Raw genomic sequence first — 11,113 nt, 5'->3', positions numbered from 1 at the left:
TGATGCTATTGATGCAACGATGAAAGGGAAAGACACTCAGTTATGTCCAACTCTTTGCGACCCCAAGGACTATAAAGTCCATGGAATTCTCCAGGCCAGAATACTGGAGTGGGTAGCCTTTCCCTTCTCCAGGGGATCTTCCCAACCCAGGGATCAAACCCAGGTCTCCCACATTGCAGGCGGATTCTTTACCAGCTGAGCCACCAGGGAAGCCCAGTGGCTACAGTAAACAGGGCCAAATAATCTAGAGAACAATCTGGAAGAATTTTGTGAAATTACGTATATGTATACCCCAGGACCAGCAATCCCACTCCTGAGCATGTATGGCCCAGAGAAACTTTGGACAAGACTGCAAGGGGCCACATGTGTTATTTGGGGTAATGGTAAGTTCAAGGCCACCTAGCTGCCCATCATGGGCAAATAGTAAGTAAAACATAGTAGATGCTAATAAAATGCTATGAAATCATTAGGACAGTGAACTTGATCTATACAACAATGTAATTAAATCTTAAATACATATTAGTGACTAAAATGTAGGAAGTGATAATATTTCTAGTACAATAACATTTATGTACATTGAAAATACATATATGCTCTCATAATAACAGTCTTTAGGTTTAAAAGTGTAGGCTTAAGGCCAATTCTTTTTTAAAAATTTTATTGAAGTGTAGTTGATTTACAGTGTTGTGTTAATTTCTGTTGTACAACAAAATATTCAGTTATACATATTCTTTTCCACTATGGTTTATCATAGGACATTGAGTATAGTTTCCTGTGTAGGACCTTGTTGTTCATCTGCTAAGGCCAGTTCTTCAACAGATTAAAGGGAGTATTCTGTTGGGTGAAAGGGTAGGAATGGGCTTTGGAATAAAGGGGAATAAATAAGTAAATAACCAGAGAAGGGCCTTCACAGACCAATGAGAAGCGTAGCTCTGAACGAGGATTTCTCAAACTTGAGTGAGTGGAGAAAGCACTGGCGATGTTGCTAAGTGTGGATTCCTATTCAGCAAGTCTGGGATTCTGCCTTTGCAACAAGCTGCCAATTGATAATGATGCTGCTGGTGTGTCGACTTGACTTTAAGCAGCAAAGAGACTAAGGAGTAAGGTTAATTCAGAAGCTTTAAGGAGGAAGAGAGGCAATCAGGAAGGGAAAAACAGAAACCATTAAGTGTGGTGTTGGGGCACCCGGGCTTCCCAGGCAGCTCAGACGGTAAACAATCTGCCCACAATTGCAGAAGACCCAGGTTTGATCCCTGGGTTGGGAAGATCCCCTAGAGAAGGAAATGGCTACCAAGAAAGAGGAGCCTGGCAGGCCACAGTCCATAGGGTCGCAAAGACACAACTGAGCTACTAACATTTTCAGTTTCACTGGGGGCTCCCAGAGCAGGGTAGTAGGGCCAGAACACAAAAAGAGGAACAGCCAGTAGGCACTCTCTGCCACTTCTAATCAGTCATGTCAGGCCAGGCCACACATGCCGACCCTCTACCCAAGTGGGAACAATTCAAATAATTGTAGTAGGGAATGAAAGATGCTCACTCCCACCAGGTGCCAACGGTTAAGGAAGTAAATATAGATCAGAATCTTCCTCATCCTCCCCCTCCAAAGCCACACCTGCACCACCAGCCCAGCAGAACTGCTGTCAGTTATTCTCAGTTCTGGAATCTCACTGATCACCGTTAGATCATCCATCACTCACCATGTTATCTTCTTTGATTACTTGTTAATGGTGTGTCTCCCACACTAGAGAACAGGCTCATGAGCAGGGAATGTATAGATTTTTCCCTAAGGAGTCCTACAGAGTGCCTAAAGTCCTACATAGTCAGGCCTCAAACTATACATTTATTGAATGAATGAATATCAGAAACAGTGAAACACCAAGAATGTATTACCAAAATACAAGAGATGAATGTCCTGAAAAAATGTTTTTAAAGAATTAACAGTTATATTCTTGGGAGAGAGTGAAGTAGATTAGAAAAGGGTGTGTGTGTGTGAGAGAGTGAAGTAGATTAGAAAAGGGTGTGTGTGTGTGTGTGTGTGTGTGAGTGTCGCTCACTAGTGTTTGACTCTTTGTGATCCCATGGACTATAGCCTGCCAGGTTTCTCTGTCCATAGGGATTCTCCAGGCAAAAATACTGGAATGAGTTGCTATGCCCTCTTCCAGGGGATCTTCCCAACCCAGGGATTGAACCCAGGTCTCCTGCATTGCAGGCGGATTCTTTACTGCCTGAGCCCCCAGGGAAGCCCTAGAAAAGAATATACCTAAGCAAAACCATGATTAGGGCAAAGTTTGAAGTGACCATTATCCGGTTTCTTGTCTTCTTCCTCTTTTCAGTATTCTTCTCTAACTGCCTCTTGGTCCCACCCAACCATGGCACTGTTCATGTACTGGTATCTGATAAAATGTGTCAAAAAGAAAGTTGATGGGTCATCGATACCTGACAGTGGATTTGCTTGATATTTTAAAATCTAGAGGGAGAACAAACTAAAGGAATAAGTTTTTCAAGGAAGAATTGTGTACACTGGGCATCTGCCTAGGAGGGGTAGTGAGGGAAGTGGGGCTTCTCCAGCCCTCCTCATCAAAATATGCAGAACCGCCTGCCCTAGGAAGCAGGTCCTCCTACAGCACGAGGAAGTCTGCTCAGTGCTATGTGACAGCCCGGGTAGGAGGAGGGTTTGGGGAGTTGCTGGCCTTAGACTATGACATACGTACTTAGATATGTATGGAGGAGTTGCTCTGCTGTGTACCTGAAACTATTACAACATTGCTAATTGGCTATACTCCAATAAAATAAAAAGTTGAAAAAAAGAAAGTAAGTCCCATGTTTTCACTCATGTACCAGGAAAAAGACGGGCTAAGTCACAAAGAAATACACCAGACCAAAATCATTTCTTAAATGGTCAAAGTCACCAATAATAAAAAAAATTAAAACAAGATACCAATTTTTGTCTATTATATTGGCAAAGATTTCTGAAAGACAAAACCAATACTGGCAAAAATGTTTTTTAAAAAAAGATCTACAGATTCAACTTGTGAAAGTGGGAAAAGATACAAACTTTCTGAAGGGTAATTTGGGTATACAAAGCCTTAAAAAAAAAAAGCCAGAATAAATAAGGAAATCTACATGTGTGTGTGTGTGTGTGCATGCACTTTGACAAAACAATTCAATTTAGGGGAATTTTGAGTGAGTAGAGATCAGAGATGGTGCTAAACATCCTATAATGCACAAGCAGCCCCTCAAAACAAAAAATAACCATGTCCAAAACATCAGTTGGGCTGAGGTTGAAAAACTGCCTTATGACATGTGATGCAAGAGAAGGCAGGGAGGAAGTATAATGCCTTTTATAATCTCGTCTTGGAAATCGCACTTTGCCACTTCTGACACATTTTATTCATTAGAAGCAAGCAGGTAGGGACATCTCTGGTGGTTAAGAACCCTCCTTCCAATGCAGGAGACACAGGTTCCATCCCTGGTTGGGGATCTAAGATCCCACAGAATTAAGCCCACAAACCACAACTAGAGAGCCCACATACAGCAACTATTGGGACCACACAGTCAAAAAAAAAAAAAAAAAAGTAAGCAGCTAAGTACAGCCCACCTTCAAGAAGAGAGCTTAACTCCTCCAAATTTCCTTTGCAGGAAAGAAAATCAAATAATTTGTGGACATAGTCTAAGACCAGCATAGCCTGTCCTTCAGATACAAGTTATATATGTTGATCTCACCTGCAAAATACACTCATCCCCTTTCAGACACACCCACTTTTAGTCCAAGCTGGCAAAGGTTATTCCAATCCAGTTCTTCAAAAAACTTTGCAGGTCTCCTATGAATCTTATTCCGTCCACATCATTATTCAAGAGCCAAATCCGCAAATCTCTTTACAATAAGTCCTTCTCAACCTTGAGAGTCTGCTGAAGAACAACATCCTCCAATTTCTTAGATGCTTCATTGTTTGATTAAAACTGTGAGGCACACTAAAAATTTCATTAGAATTTTGTCTGCCTAAATGTCCTCTGAAGCGTCATCTTTGATCTTTATTAGATCTTAACAAGGGATTTGACTTAACATCCTTGGATTTATCTTTAGACCATGTTTTCCTAGCTGTGTCCTTTATGTGTCCTTTTGGATTTAATCTTTGCTACAAATCATTTCTTAATTTAAAGATCACTTGTCATGTGAGGGGCCAGGAGTTTTCAAAACCATGAAGCCCTGATTTCTTTTAACTGTCCTTTTGGCTTAAATTGCATTTTACTATAAGCAGCAAGAGAGCAGGCAATACCTTTAACACTCTGCATAAAAAATTCCTAAGACATCACCATTCATCAGGTGCTATTGTACTTTCCACGTTACTTCAGGTGACAGTGTGGATAAGCCTCCTGCTATTGTGGGGTGCCATTGCCTTCTCCAATTGCATTACAAGGGGCTTCCCAGGTGACTCAGTAGCAGAGTATCCACCTGCCAAGCAGGAGACACAGGTCTGATGCTTGGGTCAGGAAGATCCCCTGGAGAAGGAAATGGCAACCCACTTCATTATTCTTGCCTGGGAAATTCCTTGGACAGAGAAGCCTGGTGGGCTACAGTCCATGGGGTCACAAAGAGTCAGACACAACTTGGTGATTAAACCACCACTGCAGAAAAAGGAGACGAGTTCTCCCAATTTCCAATTGCATTTGCCTCATTTTCCTGCTAGTCTTCACCCACAGCCTCCTCAAAGTCTGTGGGGCTTCTGCTAACCATTTCTTCAAAATTCTTCTAGCTTCTACCTATTTCTCAATTCTTCTCCCTTCCACATTTTACATTCTTGTTATAGCATCCCACTTCCAAGGACAAAAATCTATTAGTTATCTGTTGCTGCATAACAAATAATCCCTAAGTTTATTGGTTAAAAACAAGAAGCATTAGAGTCATTTTTATGGGTTAGGAATTCAGAAACCTCTTGACTGGGTGATTCTGGCTCAGTATCTCTTGGATGGTTGCAGTCAGGGTGTCAGAAGGGGTTGCAGTTGCATCTGAAGGCTTAATGGGGCTGGAGGATCACAAGACGGCTATTTGCAAAAGGCTTCATTTCCTTGCCATGCGGGCCTTTCCTCACAACATGGTAGCTAGTTTATCCTAGAGCAAATGACTCAAGGGAGAACAAGGAGAAAGCCACAATGTCTTTTATGATTTAGTCTCAGAAGTGACAATTTATCACTTCTCCCACATTCTATTCCTTAAAATCAAGTCTACACAGCCCACACTCAAGGGAAAAGAAATTAGACAATGCATTTTGAAGAGAGGGTATCAAATAATTTGTGGACCTTTTTCGAAACAGACACAATCCCGCCAAATCAGAAAGTCCTTGGGATTTTTCTATAAAAATCTCATGTCTTAGAGCTGATGAACTGAGAGAAAGAAAAGAAATGATCCTTTAATTTGCTGAATTAAAATACCATTTGTTGCTAAGACTGATGAAGCCAGGCAATGATTTATGAGCAAGGTTTTACATTTCTTTTTCTTTTTGTATATGAAACTTGATTACTATTGTGCTTTCATCATCAAAATGCATGATCTCAGTCTTCTTTCTTGCCTTTGTATACAGCCAAAAGAGAGACATTGGCTACTTTGACAACCTTAAAGCGGACTCCAGGAATGTCACCAACAGCATGACCTTTGTGACAAAATCCAGCAACCAGAACTTCATCATTTTCCTCAATAAAATTCAAACAACCATCATTGGATACAAAAGGAGTGGGTTTTTTTTTGGGTTTTTTTTTGGCCATTCTTGATTAGCTGAACCCTGACACACTTCCTGATGGCAGAATTTGGCTGTTTGGTTTCAACCCCTACTTTTTCCAGCACAATTCCCTTGGCACCACCAAAAGAGTTGGCCTTCAGGGTTGTGCCCAAATGGGCTTTCTTGTACTGTTTATCATGCTACTTCTGGACTTGGTGGCTACAGAGCTTCCTGGCAGTATGAAGACCGCGACACTTGCCTGTCCTGCCGGTGCCACGGGCCTTAGCGAAAGAGCTACACTTCTTTATATATTCTGGGATGCTGAAATTATTTTGTAATAAAGAATTACTAAGAGCCAGAGAAAGACAGAGATCAGGGTTGAAGGAAAGGAGACTGAGAGCAAAGGAGTGAGAGGGAACCTTTAATATTGTTGGAAATATTTTGTATTTTGATGGTGGTGGTGATGGTCACATGATTTCATATGTTGTTAAATATAGAAGAATTATACAGTTAACACAAATGACTTTTATTATATGTAAACTGTAGCTTCATAAAGCAAATTTAAAAAAAAATTATAATACCATTTGAATTCACAGCTTTGCAAAGTCTCTTATGTGAAGGCAGAGTAATGATGGGAAGCAGTGAGTCCCTAAATGCTAAACTGTGACCATATGGGAATGTTCAGATGGCTTCACGTTCCCTCACCTCCCAACCCTATGAAAATATGTTCCTCGGATCTCCTGTTGCAGGGAGTACAAGGACTGATGGACCCAGCTGCTACCCCTCAGGATCTTTCACCCTCTCACCAAGGTCGTGCTCTCTTGGGCTGCTCCCAGCCAATGACTGAGCATGCTGACCTACCAAGGCAGGCCTATTTTAGCAAAATGTGAGATGCCTCCTCTTGTCAGTCTTGACTTGAGGTCTTCCCATTGGCCTGGCCAAACCTTTACTTGAATTGTGCTGGGGTCAAAATTCTTCCTACTCGAGTCTTCTTTTTCCTTCCCTCTTTGGACTTCCCTGGTGGCTCAGACAGTAAAGCGTCTGCCTACAATGCGGGAGACCAGGGTTCAATCCCTGGGTCAGGAAGATCTCCTGGAGAAAGAAATGACAACCCACTCCAGTACTCTTGCCTGGAAAATCCCATGGATGGAGGAGCCTGGTGGGGTATACAGTTCATGGGGTCGCAAAGAGTCGGACACGATTGAGTGACACTCACTCACTCACTCACTTCCTTCCACAGGGAACACAGATGCATCAGAATCTAAAGACTCCCTATGTTCTCCTGCTCCCAACCCCAGTAAATCTCTCAACATCTAATGCCATTTTGTCATTTGCTCCTTGGTAGATCCCATGGACAAGGCTTTAAGCAAACCCTGGGAGATAGTGAAGGACAGGGAAGCCTGGCATGCTGCAGTCCACGGGGTCGCAAAGAGTCGGACATGATTTGGTGACTGAAAAGCAATAAAGACCCAAACGAATGCAGCCTTCCTTGTCAGAAAATTTCTCCCTACTCCCCTCTGTGGTGAGGTTTTTCCCACGTTGCATGAAGTCTCCTAAACTGGTTTTTGTGGAAATAACCCAGAAGGAGGTTGGGGTAGACAATTCTTTTTATTCTTCACCCCTAACACCTTCCCCCCACCCCCGGCCACTGACTTGAATCCTACCATCAGTAGGAGACAGTTTATCCCAGCTCACAAAAGCCAATTATTAAATTTTCAAGAATTTAGTGAGCTGGTTGTTAAACACAGTCATTATTAAGGACTGCCGTGGTGGTCCAGTGGTTAAGAATCCACCTTGCAATGCAAGGGACTCGGGTTCCATCCCTGGTCAGGGAACTAAGATTCCCACATTGGGCAGAGCAGCTAAGCTCACATGTCATAACTAGGGAGTTCATGGGCCAAGATGAAAGTTCTGCATGATGCAACAAAGATCCCACGTGCTGTAACTAAGACCCGATGCAGCCAAAAATTAAATAAATTTTAAAAACTTAAATATACTTACAATAAAAATAAATTATATTAAAGCCAAATGGAATAAAAAGCAAAAAATTCATTACTTCCTGGCTATTGACCCCTTCTTTGTTAGTATCTGGGCTCCTGAGGTTATTTACATCTATTACACTTGGGAGTTGGAAATAACATATAATGACGTGCTACACACACTACTCTTGATTTTGGAGGCCAGATTTAGATGCGCTGTTTCAGCTCATTTCTTTAGTAATCTGAGAGGCTGCCAGCTTGGAGGGTGGCCTGAAGTGAGAGGAGGCTTTCAGATGGTCCAGAAATCTCTGCCCTCTCTGACCCAGAGAAGCCAGAATGCTTGAAGCACCTGTGGCACAGAGAGCTGCTGAATGGAGCTTTGGCATGGCCAGAAAGGCGAATCAGAGCTCAGGCTCCCAGGGCTTTGCAGCTGAGCTGTGAGCTCTGTGACACGTAACCACTCTCCTTTAGAAGAACCAATCTCAGCTTGTTGCTTGGCACCGACTCATACAGCAGCCTGATCATGAGACCTTAGGTAACCAAGCGACTGGTGCTCATCGTCAACTGGGGGTCATCTGATCCCCTAAGCCATAAAGTCAGCTAACATTCAGTGCGTGCGCACTGTGTGCCAGGCTCCGCTCTAAGCACTTTACTGCTAACATTCCTTTTAATCCCCACCCCAATTCTGGGAGATGGTACTGTTATTATTGCTACCATCCCTATGTTAGACGAGAACACTGAAGCAGAGACGTGATAAGCAATTTGCCCCATAGTCATACAGCTAATGAGGAACAAGCTGGGTTTGAATCGAGGCTCTCCAGCTCCAAAGTCCACAGATTTAATTACCAAATTATATTGCTTCTCGTAATCAGGTGACAGTTTTCTATTTGGGACTGGGTTTGACCAGAAATTGAAGACACGGTGTGCCCACTCCTACCATACTGCCATCTTCCTCAGCCTATACGCCTCTCCTGGGGATGTTCTTTAAGTCCGGGGAATGAAACAGACAGCCTCCACAATATGATGGCGGCAGCCACAAGTGGACTGCCTTGATACTGTAGCCCAACTCAAGGGTGGCCCTGAAGAACAGCTGAGAAGAGGAATTTTCGAACAGACAGAAATGTAAGCGTTTCATCCTGTTGACCAGTTTGTCTGAAAGGAGAAATGGCCTGAGGAGCATGTGTCACCAATTAATGGTCGGCAGCTGATGGCTTAGCTTAGAAGCCAGAGACTTGGAATGATCATGAATGCAGGGCTGGTGACAAGGAGGTTTGGGAGAACAGGTATATGGGGGATTGCACAGAATAGATCAGAGTATGAGGGGATTTGGTTCTTTGTGAATATGCACCCAAAGGACTCCACTAGAGAGGAAGCACTCAATAATCAAGGGAAAAATCTAGCCTCTTCATGCCAGCCCCCTCTTTCTCCAGGAGCACCAATGTTGCCCAGAGATGTCATAAGCAAAGTGGGCATGGAGGCAGAAATGCAGGCTCTGGATGCAATATCTTAAATTCCATTCACTAAGGTTGATCTCGGAGAAGGTGATGGCACCCCACTCCAGTACTCTCTCCTGGAGAATCCCATGGATGGAGGAGCTTGGTGGGCTGCAGTCCACGGGGTCGCTAAGAGTCAGACACGACTGAGCGACTTCACTTTCACTTTTCACTTTCATGCATTGGAGAAGGAAATGGCAACCCACTCCAGTGTTCTTGCCTGGAGAATCCCAGAGACAGGGGAGCCTGGTAGGCTGCCGTCTATGGGGTCACACAGAGTCTGACATGACTGAAGCGACTTAGCAGCAGCAGCAGCAAGGTTGATCTAGCTACAACTTCTGCAGAATAGTTGTCTGGCAATTAAAACCAAACTTGAGTCCCTGATATAAATTAGGCTTGAATGTAACAAAGCCAAGAACAATGTGTCCAAGGAAATAAGTGAATTCTTTCCAGACCACCCCCAACACCTCCTCCACTCAACACGTGAAAGTCAGAATTATGGGACTGAATGCCAAAATCCTGCCCCAGCTTGCCTAGTACAACTGGATGCCTCCTCCTCTGGGCTTGCAGGCTGAGCAGCTCTCCCTTCATGGCTCCTATGGGCTACAATGTGGGAATGTATGATGAGCTGAAACATCAAGGGAGTCTGGGAAAAGTGGCCTTGCTAGAAAAGCAACTAATTCTGGAATTGGATTTCCTTTCCTGCTTAACAAACTTCTGCCCACACCAACATTCACAGACTTCCTGAATGCTTATTCACCACTGTGGTATCCCACTCAACACTGAAACTCATTTCACAGCAATAGGCTGACACTGTGGGCTCACTGCTTCTCTCATGTACTCCATCACCCTAACATGTCTGGACACATAAAGACTCATTTACAGCTACAGGTTATTGAAATGGGACCATGACAGTCCCAGAGGATGAAAGGTCATCCATCAGCCAGAGATTTTGGATTTGAAGACACATACAGTAACTGATAAAACTTTGGGAACCAATATCCTTTTTGCATTTTGTTTTTTTTTATTTTGACCACACCACGTGGCTTGCAGGAGATCCCCAACCCGGGATCGAACTCAAGCCCCCAGTATTGGAAGTGTGGAGTCAACCACCATTAGACCACCAGGGAACTCCCCAGTATCCTTTTAATAAACTCCTTTTGATTAAATAATCTAGAGAGAAAGATCTAGAAAGATGCATTCCAATAACTAAAGAGTGGTTATTGCAGACTCTACAGAAATTCTTTGTATTTTTTAATGTTCTTTTTGCTAGTCTATATTTTCTAACTTTCCTAACATAAGCATTAACATTTTTAATAAAAATATTTTAAAATTTAACTTTAAAAATGTTATCTTGAGTTTCCATTAAACTTTATGATCCATAACCTTATGAGTACACATTTATTATCAAGACTAACATGACAAAAAATGGGGAAAAATTCTCAGTAAGCTGAATTCAAATGAAAGAAGATAATATTGTAAAGAAAGAGTAAAGGAGGTATTCACTGAAAGCAGGGAAAATAATACTCTGGAAAAATGCAAGAAAGTAATTCAGCTTTTTTATTTATTTTTACAAATCGTTGACATAACTATGTAATATTGACATTACTACAAAAGTGTTAGAACACCAAATATGAATACCTATTTCATAGTTGATAAGATATATAAAATATTGATTAACTGAAGCAGAAGACCATTCTGAAATGTTTACAAGTATTAGTTATAAATTTTATGTATGTTGCCAAGTCAAAGTTGTACATTTGTGGGGGGACATTCATCATAAATTTTGTTTAATGTTTAACAAGAGAGAAATAGCTAAGTAAATGAAAACTGTCTAATCATCTTCCCAAGATTTGTCTATGCTTGAGTTATTTTATAGGATTCTGGTTACCCTCACATTTATATTCTTTCTTCATATATATCTTCT

The sequence above is a fragment of the Capricornis sumatraensis genome, chromosome 7, assembly GCF_032405125.1.
Source record: "Capricornis sumatraensis isolate serow.1 chromosome 7, serow.2, whole genome shotgun sequence".
NCBI classification, from domain to species: domain Eukaryota; kingdom Metazoa; phylum Chordata; class Mammalia; order Artiodactyla; family Bovidae; genus Capricornis; species Capricornis sumatraensis.
The sequence above is the reverse complement of the archived record's forward strand: the minus strand, read 5'-3'. Positions refer to the sequence as shown.